General features: G+C 40.3%; 1 protein-coding gene across 1 annotated transcript in view; it reads right to left on the minus strand.

The window, feature by feature from the left end:
* Positions 1-9,853, minus strand: part of LOC134205491 (acetylcholine receptor subunit alpha-like) — a 710,869-nt gene extending 701,016 nt beyond the window's left edge. The window contains exon 1 of the mRNA XM_062680771.1: positions 8,884-9,853. The gene's annotated coding sequence lies outside the window, so the exon portion shown is untranslated. The remainder of the gene's footprint in view (positions 1-8,883) is intronic.
* Between the last annotated feature and the right edge of the window lie 4,042 nt (positions 9,854-13,895).

Raw genomic sequence — 13,895 nt, forward strand, 5'->3', positions numbered from 1 at the left:
GTATTCCATTTCAGATGTTTCGTTGCATTCGGGTGTTCCAAACCAAAACGAAATGGGCACCAGCAACGCTAAAATTTCCTCTACGAGCCCCCGTCCCAAGGTCTACCCTCACGACTCTAGTGGGCTGTATGTTGTTTTCTTTCGACCCAAAGGCAAACGTTTGAATATCAGCCTGATTAGCAAAGATCTGGAAAAGCGATTTTCGTCTGTCACGACCTTTGACATGGTTGGGTCCAGTAAACTCCGTGTCACGGTCAGTGATCGCAAACAGGCCAACGAGATTGCCACCTGTGAGCTTTTCACTCTCGAATATAGGGTGTATTTACCGTCAGCAGTGTGTGAGATCGCGGGGGTGGTGACGGAGGGAAGTATGACATGCGACGATTTGAAACAAGGTTTCGGTCATTTCAAGAACGTTTCTTTGCCTCCTGTTGCGATACTGGATTGCAAACAAATGTACTCGGTGTCGCAGGAGGGAGAGCAGCGGAGTTATTCCCGTCTGACTCTTTCTGCGTCACTTTTCCGGGTCCGCACTGCCTGACTACGTAGTGATTGGCAAACTTCGTCTACCTGTTCGGCTGTATGTACCGAAGGTGATGAATTGTGTTAATTGCAAGCAGCTGGGCCACACCGCTCAGTACTGCTGCAATAAACCTCGCTGTGCATCATGCGGCGAGAAGCATGTGGAGGGCGCGTGCAAGACGGCACTGATCTGTGTCTATTGTAACGAAAGCCCTCCACATGCTCTTGAAGCTTGCCCAACGTACATACAGCAGCGAATACACCAGAAGCGGTCTCTTCAGCAGCGTTCTCGGCGAAGTTACGCCGAAATGTTGAGGAAGGCCGCTCCTCCACTCGTTTCTGACACCATCTACTCGTCTCTTCCTTTGGACGATCAAGGTAGCTCTGACTCCGAGGTTGGTCAAATTCAAAGCGGGTGGAAATACTCAAAAACGTTCAACTTTTGTGGTTTCACATCGGGATGATCGAGAGTTTCCACCGCTTCCGGGAACATCTAAAATCCCAGATGCCCCATTTTTTGCGATTTCTCAGCCAGAAAGAGAGCATACAGAGCGAGCAGAAGAACTCCCGAGCTCTCCAATGTTCACAATTTCTGGCATAGTTGAGCTCATCCTCAACTTCTTTGATGCTTCCGACCCCGTGAAGAACATGGTCAAAACTGTTCTTCCTATTCTGACTCCTCTCCTGAAGCAGCTGGCTTCGAAAATGCCCCTCCTCGAGTCATTTGTATCCTTCGATGGCTACCTTAGTCAATCTCTCTCAATCTTAGTCGATCTCTCGCACATCTGCTCGGTTATGCCCGAGCCACGGTTGCTCCTGGGAGATTTTAACTCCCACGGAGTAGGCTGGGGGAACTATACGACGACAACCGTTCATCAAAGATATACGACCTCTGCGACGACTTCAATATGTTAATTTTGAATACAGGAGAAGTTATACGAGTGGCTCCTCCAGCAAGAGATAGCCGTCTAGATCTTTCCATTTGTTCGAGCTCATTATCGTTGGACTGTTCTTGGAAGGTGGTCCAAGATCCCCATGGTAGTGACCATTTGCCGATCGAAGTCTCGATTTCCAATGGACGTAATCAATCTGTTGCTGTCGACCTTTCATATGACCTTACGAAGCACATCGATTGGGGAAAATATGCGGAGGCCATCAGCGATGGCATACAGTTGATAGAAGCACTTCCCCGCGGGAAGAGTACAAGTTTCTATCGCAGTTGATTCTTGAAAGCGCTCTTCAGGCACAACGTCGGTCAGTGCCAGGAGCTTCGGTTCGTAGGAAACCCTACAGTCCGTGGTGGGACATCGAGTGTACGCAACTTTATCGCGAGAAATCCGCCACGTTCAAAGAATTTCGGAAACACGGGGCGATCGTTCTTCACAAACGATACACCGCGCTCGAAATCCAGTTCAAGAAACTGGTCAAAGTGAAGAAGCGCGGATATTGGCGCACTTTTGTTGAAGGTTTATCGCGCGAGACTTCAATGAAAACTCTGTGGACCGTCGGGAGAAGAATGCGCAACGCGTCGTCCGTAAACGAAGATCGTGAAAGCTCGTCGCGGTGGATACTCGACTTCGCAAAGAAAGTTTGTCCGGATTCGGTACCGGTGAGGCAAGAGCTACGTGATGCTTTTGCTGACAGGGATGATATTGATCGCCCCTTTTCGATGATTTAATTCTCGCTTGCTCTCCTTTCATGTAACAATTTCGCTCCAGAGATGGATAGAATCTGGTTCAACTTGCTCAAAAATCTCCCAGACGTCGCGAAGAGGCGATTATTGAGCCTGTTCAACCAGTTTCTGGAGTGCAATATTGTTCCGGATGATTGGAGACAAGTGAGGGTGATAGCAGCCATCCAAAAGCCCGGAAAACCCGCGACGGATTATAATTCGTATCGCCCCATCGCAATGCTGTCATGTCTTCGGAAGTTGTTGGAGAAGATGATTCTCTTCCGGCTAGACAAATGGGTTGAATCGAATAATTTTTTGTCAGATACACAATTTGGTTTCCGCAGGGGCAAGGGAACGAACGACTGTCTTGCGTTGCTTTCTTCAGAAATTCAGCTTACTTTCGTCCAAAAAGAGCAAATGGGCTCAGTGTTTTTGGACATTAAGGGGGCTTTTGATTCAGTTTGCGTTGATGTCTTATCCGACAAACTCCACTCGTGTGGACTTTCACCAATTTTAAACAATTATTTGTACAATTTGCTGTCAGAGAAGCGTATGAGTTTTTCTCATGGTGACTCGGCAACTTCACGAATTAGCTACATGGGTCTCCCCCAGGGCTCATGTTTAAGCCCCCTTCTTTACAATTTTTACGTCAGAGACATTGATGAATGTCTCATGCCAAATTGCTCGTTAAGGCAGCTTGCAGATGATTGTGTTGTATCCGTTTCGGGGCCAACCAGAGTTGATCTGCAAGGACCGTTGCAAGATACTCTGGACAATTTGTCCACTTGGGCTACGAAGCTGGGTATCGAATTGTCTCCGGAGAAAACTGAGATGGTTGTATTTTCAAAAAAAAAAGCCGGCAAAATTCCCGCTTCAGCTGATGGGTAAGACAATCACTCATAGCATGTCTTCTAAATACCTCGGGGTCTGGTTCGACTCGAAATACGGTAGTTTCTGCTTCCAGTCAGCGGCTAAAAAACACATGCTGAAGCTTCAAGGATTCAGTACCGCTGTCTCCGTATCGCGTTAGGGTGTGTGAATTCGACACATACGATGAGCTTGGAAGTACTTGCGGGAGGACTGCCACTAACAGATCGTTTCGCGGAATTATCGCTCCGGTTCCGGTTCCGCTGTGAGGTTCTCAATCCATTGGTCATTGACAACTTCGAGAAGCTGCTCGAACAAAACCCTCAATCTCGATTCATGAGTATTTACCACTGGTACATAACGCTGGAGGTAAGCCCTTCTTCGGTAGATACCAATCGTGCTAACTTCTTAGACTCTTACAGTTCCTCTGTTTCTTTTGATCTGTCCATGAAACATGGGGTTCATGGAATACCAGACTTTCTTCGTGTGAATGCCATACCTCCATTATTTGCAAGCAAATACGGGCACGCCAGTGAGGAGAGAAGCTTTTTCACAGACGGGTCAAAAATGGATGACTCCACTGGTTTCGGTGTTTTCAACGTTTTTCATAGCGCCTATTTTAAGCTCAAAGAGCCTTGTTCCGTGTATACTGCTGAGCTAGCAGCTATACACTATTCACTCGAGCAAATCGCATCCCTACCTCCTGACCACTTTTTCATCTTCACCGACAGTCTAAGTTCCTTGGAGGCTGTTCGGTCAATGAAACCGGTTAAGCACTCAGCGTATCTTCTGAATGGGATACGGAAAGCTTTGAGTGCCTTATCACAACGGTCTTACACAATCACCATGGATTGGGTCCCTTCTCATTGCTCGATCCCGGGAAATGAGAAAGCGGACTCTTTGGCTAAGGTGGGCGCTATGGAAGGTGATATTTACGATCGGAAAATCACCTTCGATGAATTTTTCACATTAGTTCGTCAGGAAACCTTGAACAGCTGGCAACAGAAATGGCAAAACATACTTTTGCATATAAACGATAAAGATGGATCCATAAAAAACTGGAAAACGATCCATAAATAACATCTGAATGTTCCTTAAAATGCTACCATAAATCCATAAAATAGTTAATGAGATTCCATAAAGAATAATTTTTCGATCCATAACTAAGCTAAAATTTAGCAATTAATTGGGAAATATGTTCCATTAACATGGTCAAGAAAAACAATACAATTCTTGCTATTTTCCCATGAAAATATGACAAATGATCCATAAAAAACTATATTTTGATCCATAAAACTTCAAATTTGCGCATTTTTTTTTATCGTGATGATGATCCATAATTTCAGTAATATGATCAATAATTTTAGTCATATGATCCATAATTCTGGCCATTTGATCCATAAATCCATAAAATGATCCATAGTTTTGATGATATGATCCATAAATTTTGATAAATGATCCATAGATTTTATAAAATGTGTGGATCAATTAATTTAGTTTCATTGGCCTTCTTTCCAAGAATTATGGATCACATTATCAAAATTATGGATCATATGACCAAAATTATGGATCATATGGCTGAAATTATGGATCATCATCAGGATAAAAATTGCGCAAATTTTATTTTATGGATCAATTTATAGTTTTTATGGATCATTTTTCAAAGTTTTATGGATCATAAAAATATTCTTTATGGAATCTCTCGAACTATTTTATGGATTTATGGTAGCGGAACATTCAGATGTTATTTATGGATCGTTTTTCATTCTTTTATGGATCGTTTTTCCACATTGAACGGTGCAAAGTAAGGGCTGCCAACAGAAATGGACAAAAGGGGAGTTGGATTGATGGCTGTATTTCATTCGCCCGCCGGTGTCGAAGAGTCCATGATTAACAAAATTGAATATGAGATGAGACTTCATTCGAGCCATGTGTCGTCTAATGTCCAATCACTACACTCTAAAGGCACATCTTTTCAGAGTGGGGCTCTCGGAAGGAAATCTCTGTGTTTGCGGCGAGGATTATCAGGACATCGATCATGTCGTGTGGGCGTGCGAGGAGCATCGTGGCCCCAGATCTGCACTAACTGAACATCTCCGGGTCCGAGGAAAACAACCAAAGCCTATTAGGGAAGTGTTGTCGGGCCTTGATCTCGAGTACATGTCCCTGGTCCACCAATTTTTGAAAGTTGCTGATGTAAAACTGTAATCATTGCCTGCCCATTCCCTTGTCTGTCGTACCCCATATCGAATGTCTTGTTGTACATTTCCATGTCTGTCGTTAATCCCTTCGGTATGTCTTCCTCTCGTCGTTGTCTCCCAAAAAAAGTTTGTTTGTCCCGTTACAGATGTAAAAATGCGAGGAATGTCAACTTTGTGAACATCAGCATCGCAATTACTTAAGCACCCTAAAATCCTTTCCTTTTCTACCGTATTATTGAATTCCCTAACCTCGACTAAACCGCGAGTATTTCGATTACCTAAAACTAACACTATGTATAAGAATCAAGAAATGTATTGTTAAACTTGATTTCAGCTCCGTAACGCTTCACGGCAAATGAGCCTTCCAAATAAACGAAAGATTAAAAAAAAAAAGCAAAAGTTGCCGCTACCTCCGTATTGATTGGTGTGCCCCTGAAAACGTGAGTGAATTTAGTTTTGGATTGTGTTATGCTTGTCCTTAACGCTAACCTTTTTGTTTCTGTCTGTTTTTAAAGTCTTTCGAAAACTAAAACTAATGTAAAGACCACATTTCTTGACCGATTCCTTCGCAACAAGTAGCATTCGTTCCGGATGGATCCCAAATACCAGAGTCCGTTGGGGTCAGTTGTCCCCGGAAAAAGTGGCTGTTCGAACCAGTTTGAACTAAATTTCCAGAGCAGTGTTTTTAGCGCAACGGCTTTAAACTAAACAGATTTTATTATTTAGTTTTTATACTTAAAATAATTGATTAAACTTACATTATATAGTTCCTTGAATTCACTAATCAGTTCAATAGCGGGTCTCGATTAACTATTCGATCATTACAATTTCTCAAACTTCACTGCAGTCTATTTCTTTATCGTTTGTTTACGTATACACATTTCTACTCTGTTCGGACTCTTCATGATTTCCGCCTACCTAGAATTCAACTACTTCTTCATTCGATGAAACTACCTACTAATTTCAGCCACCTTTGATGCTGCATCTGATACTCAGGGTGGTGCTAACAGTGGCCATTTACAAATTTAAGTCAAAACAGGTCGTTTGACACTTCAAACTTCATGAATTCACAAATCAATTATGAGAATGATATGTTAAGGGTTCCTGGGCCACTTGGGTTCAATCCGGTCGAATCGGCCACAATCCATTTTCCGGAGACAACTGACTCCAACGAATTCTGGTATAATTCTGGAGCCGTACTAACGAATGATCAAAAATTGGGATTCACCCGGATTTAATGCAACAGTGCTCCATTTGACTTTTCTCATATATAGGGTGAGGGAGGTATTTTGGACCACCAGTTCGACGGCTCATATTTTGGACTACTGAGTTCAAATTACTCTTGGTGGTTCAAAATAAGAGCCCCCGTAAGGGTACATCATTTACCCTAATTACCTCAAATTAAACATTTTGAAAATATGCAACATTTCTTGGCGCTCTCCGAATTGCCTGATGGTACTCTAAAATGTGGTACATATGAAGTAGTGGCAACAAAAGGAGACAAGATATTTTTATCATCGCCTAAATCATTGGCGTAATTTTATGGGGGCTTTAGCCCCACCAAGCATTAAATTACCCCACTAGAATTGTTTGCTATTATGCATAAGTATTGCACATATATGCTCTCTTTGAAACTAATTTATCTGACCGTCTAAGACGAGTTTAGTATTTTCCATTTAATTCCATTCCTTTTTGTTATAATTGCAGATACGTATTTCAAGGGGAGATAACTAACCATTAAATGAGAGAGAACTTAAAGATCTTTTGGAAGGATTTCTAAGCCACAACAGGCTTTTTTCGTTTTGTTGTTTTCTGGAATCCTACGACATTTATAGCTTTTTCGTGTCATGAGGGCTGAACGTCCATAAACATCACTTGTGATATTCAAGTCGTCTATGAATGTGTTGAATGAGCTGTCTGGTAGGTCAACAAAGCGAAAAAAGTAGCTTTTCCGTGGTATGCCTGTAAAATAGAAACACTTTTAAAAAATGTAGTCCCCCTAGATTTTTTCCTTAGTTACGCCAATGGCCAAAATCGCCGAATTTTCATGAATTTCCAATCACGTAGCTAATAAAATCAAATGAAAGTTTTAGTATGGATATTCTTCTTCTTCTTCATTTGCTCTACATTCCAACTGGAACTTCGCCTGCTTTTCAACGTAGTATTCCGTTCTATGCCCGCCATTGCATGAGTATATGTATCTTTTGTGTGGCAAAGTACAATGGATACACTATGCCCAGGGAGTCGACAATGTTTCCAACCCGAAAACATATTAGACCGGACCGAGAATCGAACTCGCCATCTCCAGATTGGCGATTCTACGCCTTTACTCGCAAGGCTACTGGAGCCCCGGAGTATAAGTATTGATGTAGCTAATAACATAGAGCAAGTATGGATATGTATTCTTTACATACTTTTGGAATCCAACTTTTCTCTCAAATGCGACTTTTACGCCTCTAACAACAATGAATAACTTATTAATTGAATTTGATTGGTTTTTCTCGGTGACGTTTTAATTAAAATAATATTTTTTACGCTCCGTTACTTAGTTCGCTAATGCGACCATTTCCCATCCTCGTTACCATTCGTATGGATTGGTTCAATTTTGCGAAGCGAACCAAAAATGTGGACTGTGGATGACGCTTTTGCAAACCCAGAAATAAATGAACAGGAAGAACACTATTTCAAAGCAATTATATACAATCACATGAAATTTCAAACAGCTATCTGTTTTGCATTCGTATACCTTGTGGCTTGTACGACATAGGTTTTGTCCAGAGAAGTTAAGCAAATGTCCATGGTCGAACCAAAATTTGATCCCAGTCAACTTTAGCATAATATGTTTTATAACCGTAGAAGATATTGCAATTTTTTTTATTACATATTCTATCACAATTTGGATTTTACACAGGAAACAAAAATAAATATTACAAACGATCATTTGAACTGCAGCAACAATCCTGAAATAGTTTATTGAAATGGTGGTAATTGACACAAATATACATATACTGGGGCCCTCCTTAGCCGTGCGGTAAGACGCGCGGCTACAAAGCAAGACCATGCTGAGGATGGCTGGGTTCGATTCCCGGTGCCGGTCTAGACAATTTTCGGATTGGAAATTGTCTCGACTTCCCTGGGCATAAAAGTATCATCGTGTTAGCCTCATGATATACGAATGCAAAAATGGTAACCTGGCTTAGAAACCTCGCAGTTAATAACTGTGGAAGTGCTTGATGAACACTAAGCTGAGAGGCGGCTCTGTCCCAATGTGGGGATGTAATGCCAGTAAGAAGAAGAAGAAGAAATACATATACTGAATTATGTGAGCCTACGATTCAAATTTACTCATCAAATTGGGGTTTGCTCATCAAATTGGGCACTCTAAATTTTAACGATTAGTTCAAACTGTTTATTTAATCCAAATCAATCCCCTAAAATGGATTTTCGATCAAATGATCACTGTAGAAAATGTATATCTAATTGTTTTACATACTCCTGAATCATTAATCAACCATAACGGTATTCAACTGCTCATCGTAAATTAAAACGATACATATCATTGCAATATCGAGTCCCAACTGCAAATTTATGTTTAGCTCCGCAGCTCCGACACTCACTTACCTTAGTTAATCGTGGAACAATCCGGCACCGACATTTCGTTCAGCTCGCTCGCAGGTGGTGCTGCTGCTATTACCAATTAATTTTATTTAATAATTACACCAATTCAGTTGAGCACGGGAAAATCTCGTTGACTAATTGCACTAATCACCGAAAACCATTCAACCAGCCTATTGGGTACAATTGCCAGAGATCTGTGTGACTGCGCCTACATTAAAGAGCGCTCTTTCTCTTCACACCCGATTCAAATACTGTACCACACACTTCCGCTGCACACTTCACTTCGCTGCGCCAGAAAATTCGCTATTCAGTTTTCGCTGTAGCGTTTACACTCTGCATGAAAACGGATTTCCTCCCCGAGTGCTTCTTCTCGCATTCACTTGCCACTGTAAAGGCGGTGGCAGCGATGACGGCGGTCACGTCACTTCAGACTACCGAACCACAATTTACCACTGCAGAACACCACTGACCACTTGCGTGCTCAATTTTATATTTTCCAATTTCTTCGCAAACTCTTCTACTTTTTTAGTTATTATTTTTGATATTATAATCCCCCATGTTATTCACCTTAGCCACTATACTTCACTGTACCGGACTACTCTGGCAAAGAAGGAAAAGATTTGCCTGAAATCATGCAACCAGCACTATACGAACGTGTGCACTAGTAGTTGCTATTATCTGGTAGCGTTTTTCCTCCAGGTTTAAACAATTTTTAATACCACACAATAATGAGCCCAACACACGCGATCCTTCCACTGAGTTCAGTAACTTTGTCCTGGTTGAAGTCTTCAACAGCAAGCTAGCTAAATAACCATAAACCTTCTTATAACACACTTTTCTTCCTAAATGTAGTCAAAAAGCTGCACGTCTCTGGACCTGCCCAAAGAAGACACCATACAGTTTTTTCTTCAGCTCCTATAATATAGGTGTCTCTATCCCAAGGACTAAGTGCCACCAAGTGCCAAAGGTGTGGTAAACCAACGATGAGCCGTCCACCGACCGAGCTACCAGGCCTGCATAGAAAAACACGACCAACTGCGGCAAGGATCACGAGCGAACTGATTTACATGCGACCGCCTGGTGCAGACATTCGGGCGCGCTCCAGAACTCCTAATTCACTAGGCTACGGGCGGTTGTGGAGCTAGGTCACACCAACACCAGTGCTCACGGTGCGCACTCTTTCGAACAACGAACGGCCCCACACTAGGACGCACTTACACACCCAAATGCACAGCTGGTTCGGTGGTAGGCTCCATAGGTTCTGAATGGGTGGATGCTGGGGAATGCAAAGTACGTGTTTTGCTCTATTCCAGTGGTTCTCTAAGCAGTGCACAAGATTCGTTGGGTATTTTCTTATTATACGATGAGTCAAATCAGCTATAAATCTGCAAAAATATGAGAGAAAACAGGAAGACCGCAATTTTTTGATAATGGAAGTACAGACCCCATTCGATTTAGGCAATACGTTTGGAACATTTATATTGCCAAAATCGAATCGTATTTGGTTTCTTCATCTATTGTGACATTAGACTCACTGTGACATTTTTTACGTGGATTATGAAATCTAAGCGTTTACCCTGAAAAAAATCTAGGGGGCCATCCACAAAGTACGTCACGCTCCTAGGGGGAAGGGGGGTTCCGAACAGCGTGACGACTCATACAAAAATTTTACAGGTTTAATACAAAAAGTGAGACAAAGGGGGAAGGGGGGATCGTAAATCGCCAATTTTTGCGTGACGTACTTTATGGATGTTCCCTAGTGGTTTTTTTACATTTTTTTACGTTAAGAGTCCCATTTTTTTTACAAGAATTTCGAAATTTGAGCGTCTTCCTTTAAAACAATACGCCCTACTTTTACGATTTTTTCTCATCACCTTAGGGTTCTAATCAGTTTTTATTACAAGGACTATGAGATTTACGTGCAGTATCAAAAATAAAGGAAAAAATATCAATTTGTGTTGCCAAAATTGAATGGTTTTGTTGCCAAAATCGAATGGCTTTGTTGCCAAAATCGGGGTCTGAATTATTTGGAATAATGTCATTTGGCATAACGCCATTTGGCCTAAAGCCATTTGGCATAACCGACATTTGGCATAATTTTTGGCATAACGGGCATTTGGCATAATTTGGAACTATTGAAGGGAAATAGTTATTTGATGTATTTTTTCACATAGTTACAGTAGATCAAGGATATGTTCTGATAGACTTATACTGATGATAGACATTTTTCGGAAGGACAGACAAACGAAACGGACTACTTCCGAGAATTGGATCGCATTCGTCATTGACTTATTTCAGGAAAACGTCTACTTAAAGAAAAAGAATCTTAATTCCTCTTGCATTTGAAATTCACCACGGGACTGATTGTATAATCACCTTAATGATTTTCAATAAAAAGTATTGGGCTGTAGAATTAACCAATTCAAAAATGCAATTGCGAAGAATTTCAACAGTTGACAAAAACTTTAGAATTAAAAGCTTTTCTTTTAAAATTAAATTGGTATTTTATTATTCAGGGTGCTTTCAAAGCAAAATTTTTTAAATTCACAGCTATGTATATCAAAACAAATATAAATAATCAACCAAAATCTTGACATATATTTAACTATTCTCTTTTACATTCTTCAATATTCTTTTAGTTTCTTTGGTGCAAACGTTGCAACCCTTCAGGATAAATTTTCGGAAATAAGAGATTGTTATTTCTGGTGAAAAATGCATGCGTTTTATTTAAACTATTTATCATATGAAATCTTTTTATTGTTTCCGGAGTATTTTCAAAGTTTAACAATTGTTGGATGTCATTTGAAAACAAAACTATGAATTCAATCCACAGCCACGAATCTCTTTTAAAATATATTTTGTAGGAACTATTCTCAAGTTTACAAGGTCGAAATACGTATCTGTCATAGGTAGTAGTGGTATTAAATGGAATAGTACAAATTCGTCCTTTGACAAGTGACGGCAATAAAAAAAAAGCCCAGATTAATCCACCTAGCGGTGATGATGACTTTCTCCCTCATTTTAAAATGCATCGAGATAACTTCTTTAGAGAGGTCAAAACAACAAAAGTATGGAGCTATTAATGGCTTAGCGCTAGAAAGTGTATATACGGTGCAAGTTTTTGAGTGTCATAGACTTCCAAAAGATCTGGAATAATTTTTTAACTACTGTAGACTTCCAAATTCTAGGAAAAAAATTACAATAAGTAACAGGCGATGAAAATCATTTGTTCTTTTCAGTATAATTTCTGAGTATCTGAGTATCTGAGTATAAAAAATTAACAAAACTGCCATAAAATCGGGTGTAGACGGAATCAGTGGCAGACAAAATTTTAACATGTTGAACATCGGAACTTCACTCTGAACATCCACAAATTACGTAACGCTCAGAGGGGGAGGGGTGGTTGACCGTAGTGTGACAATCCATACAAAACATTTCAATGCATAAAAAAACTGTGACAAAGGGGGCTGGGAGGGTTGAAATTGCCAATTTTTAAGTTACGTAATTAATGGATCTTCCAAAAACTCGCACTCTAATTTGTTTCACGAAAGTCGAATATAAATCGCTTCCGATATTAATTGCCTAAAAACGATTATAAAATTCCACTATCCATGCTACAGATTTCTTGATTCTTATGCATTTGTAGTGGCTGGCTGTTTGAATAATATTTCAGTACCAAATTTTCAAAACGACTTATCTGCTTTTGTAAACCAAAATTTTAACGTCGATTTGACGAATCTGATAGCACTTCCACGCAAACCAACACCATCAATACGTAGGTGAAGGCTTCTACTACCTGTTGGTGGTGTTGGTTTGCGTGGATTTGTTATCAGATTTGTCAAATCAACGTTTGAATCTTTGAATGAAAATTTGATAATTTCAAGGCTTAAATTATGACCAAGGAATTTTAATTCAACAAGTGTTATGGATAATATTATTCAAAAAATTTAAGATAAATAAACGCAGTTTTAAAACGCTCACTTACATGAACATTGAAGATACTTCGCCTCTCTTTTATGTAATACTAGCAGACCCGACGAGCCTCGTTTCGCCTTAAATTGATTTATTCTCTGATTAGTTCTCGGGCTATGAAGAAATTGCTGTTTCATTTGTATGGGAGCCCCCGTTTCCAAAGGGGGAGGGGTCTCGAATCATCTTAAGAACCTTTCCCGGCCCTAAAAACCTCTGCATTCAAATTTTCACGCCAATCGGTTCAGTAGTGTCCGAGTCTATAATGTTCAGACAGACAGAAATGCATTTTAATGTATATAGATTCCTGTGCCAAAGGCTCGTGACTTTAGACAATCATCAATGTGTATTTGCCGACAACACTTGATATTCTATCGAGAATCCACATTTTTTAATATTCATGGAAAAATACACGACAGCACAAAAGAACTGCTACGGACAATGCGGATTTGCCTACCCAGATCTCTATTTGATCATACTGGAAAATGAGTGAGGTATTTTGGCAACAACTGTTAAGATCATTTTCAACACAAAAAAATGGGACGATATCGTGAAATGCAACTTGTTGCAATAAATTGGTTAAAAACGTAAATGAAGTTTTGAAACGCATTTCGCATATCCGTCCGAAAGTCCGATCTGATTCGTTTCTAATAGGAAAAAGTGAATATATAGCCTTTACTCGTACTTAGTGTACGCGAAAGGTAAAAAAAACTGACTTCACATTTATCACTTCTCACAATACTCTCTATTTACTTCTCATTTCTCACAATTCACGTCATGATTTTCACATAATTTATCATATGTTTATGTATATATGTTTAACATATATCATATCAAGTGACGTTTTGACGTACGACTTACGTCTTTCTTTAGTATACTGGGTGTAATTTTATTTTTTGGAAATCTAGAGTGTTATGCAACGTACACACCAGTCAAGCAGTTTGACGAACATTGACTCCGCCCCCAAGAAAACGCTTCGGTTGCTGCTTTGTTTGAACGTGTGTGAAGTTGTTCGAACAACCATTTGACAGTTGGGGGCTCGGTTG

This window comes from Armigeres subalbatus, chromosome 1 (genome assembly GCF_024139115.2).
Source record: "Armigeres subalbatus isolate Guangzhou_Male chromosome 1, GZ_Asu_2, whole genome shotgun sequence".
Classification (NCBI taxonomy): Eukaryota; Metazoa; Arthropoda; class Insecta; order Diptera; family Culicidae; genus Armigeres; species Armigeres subalbatus.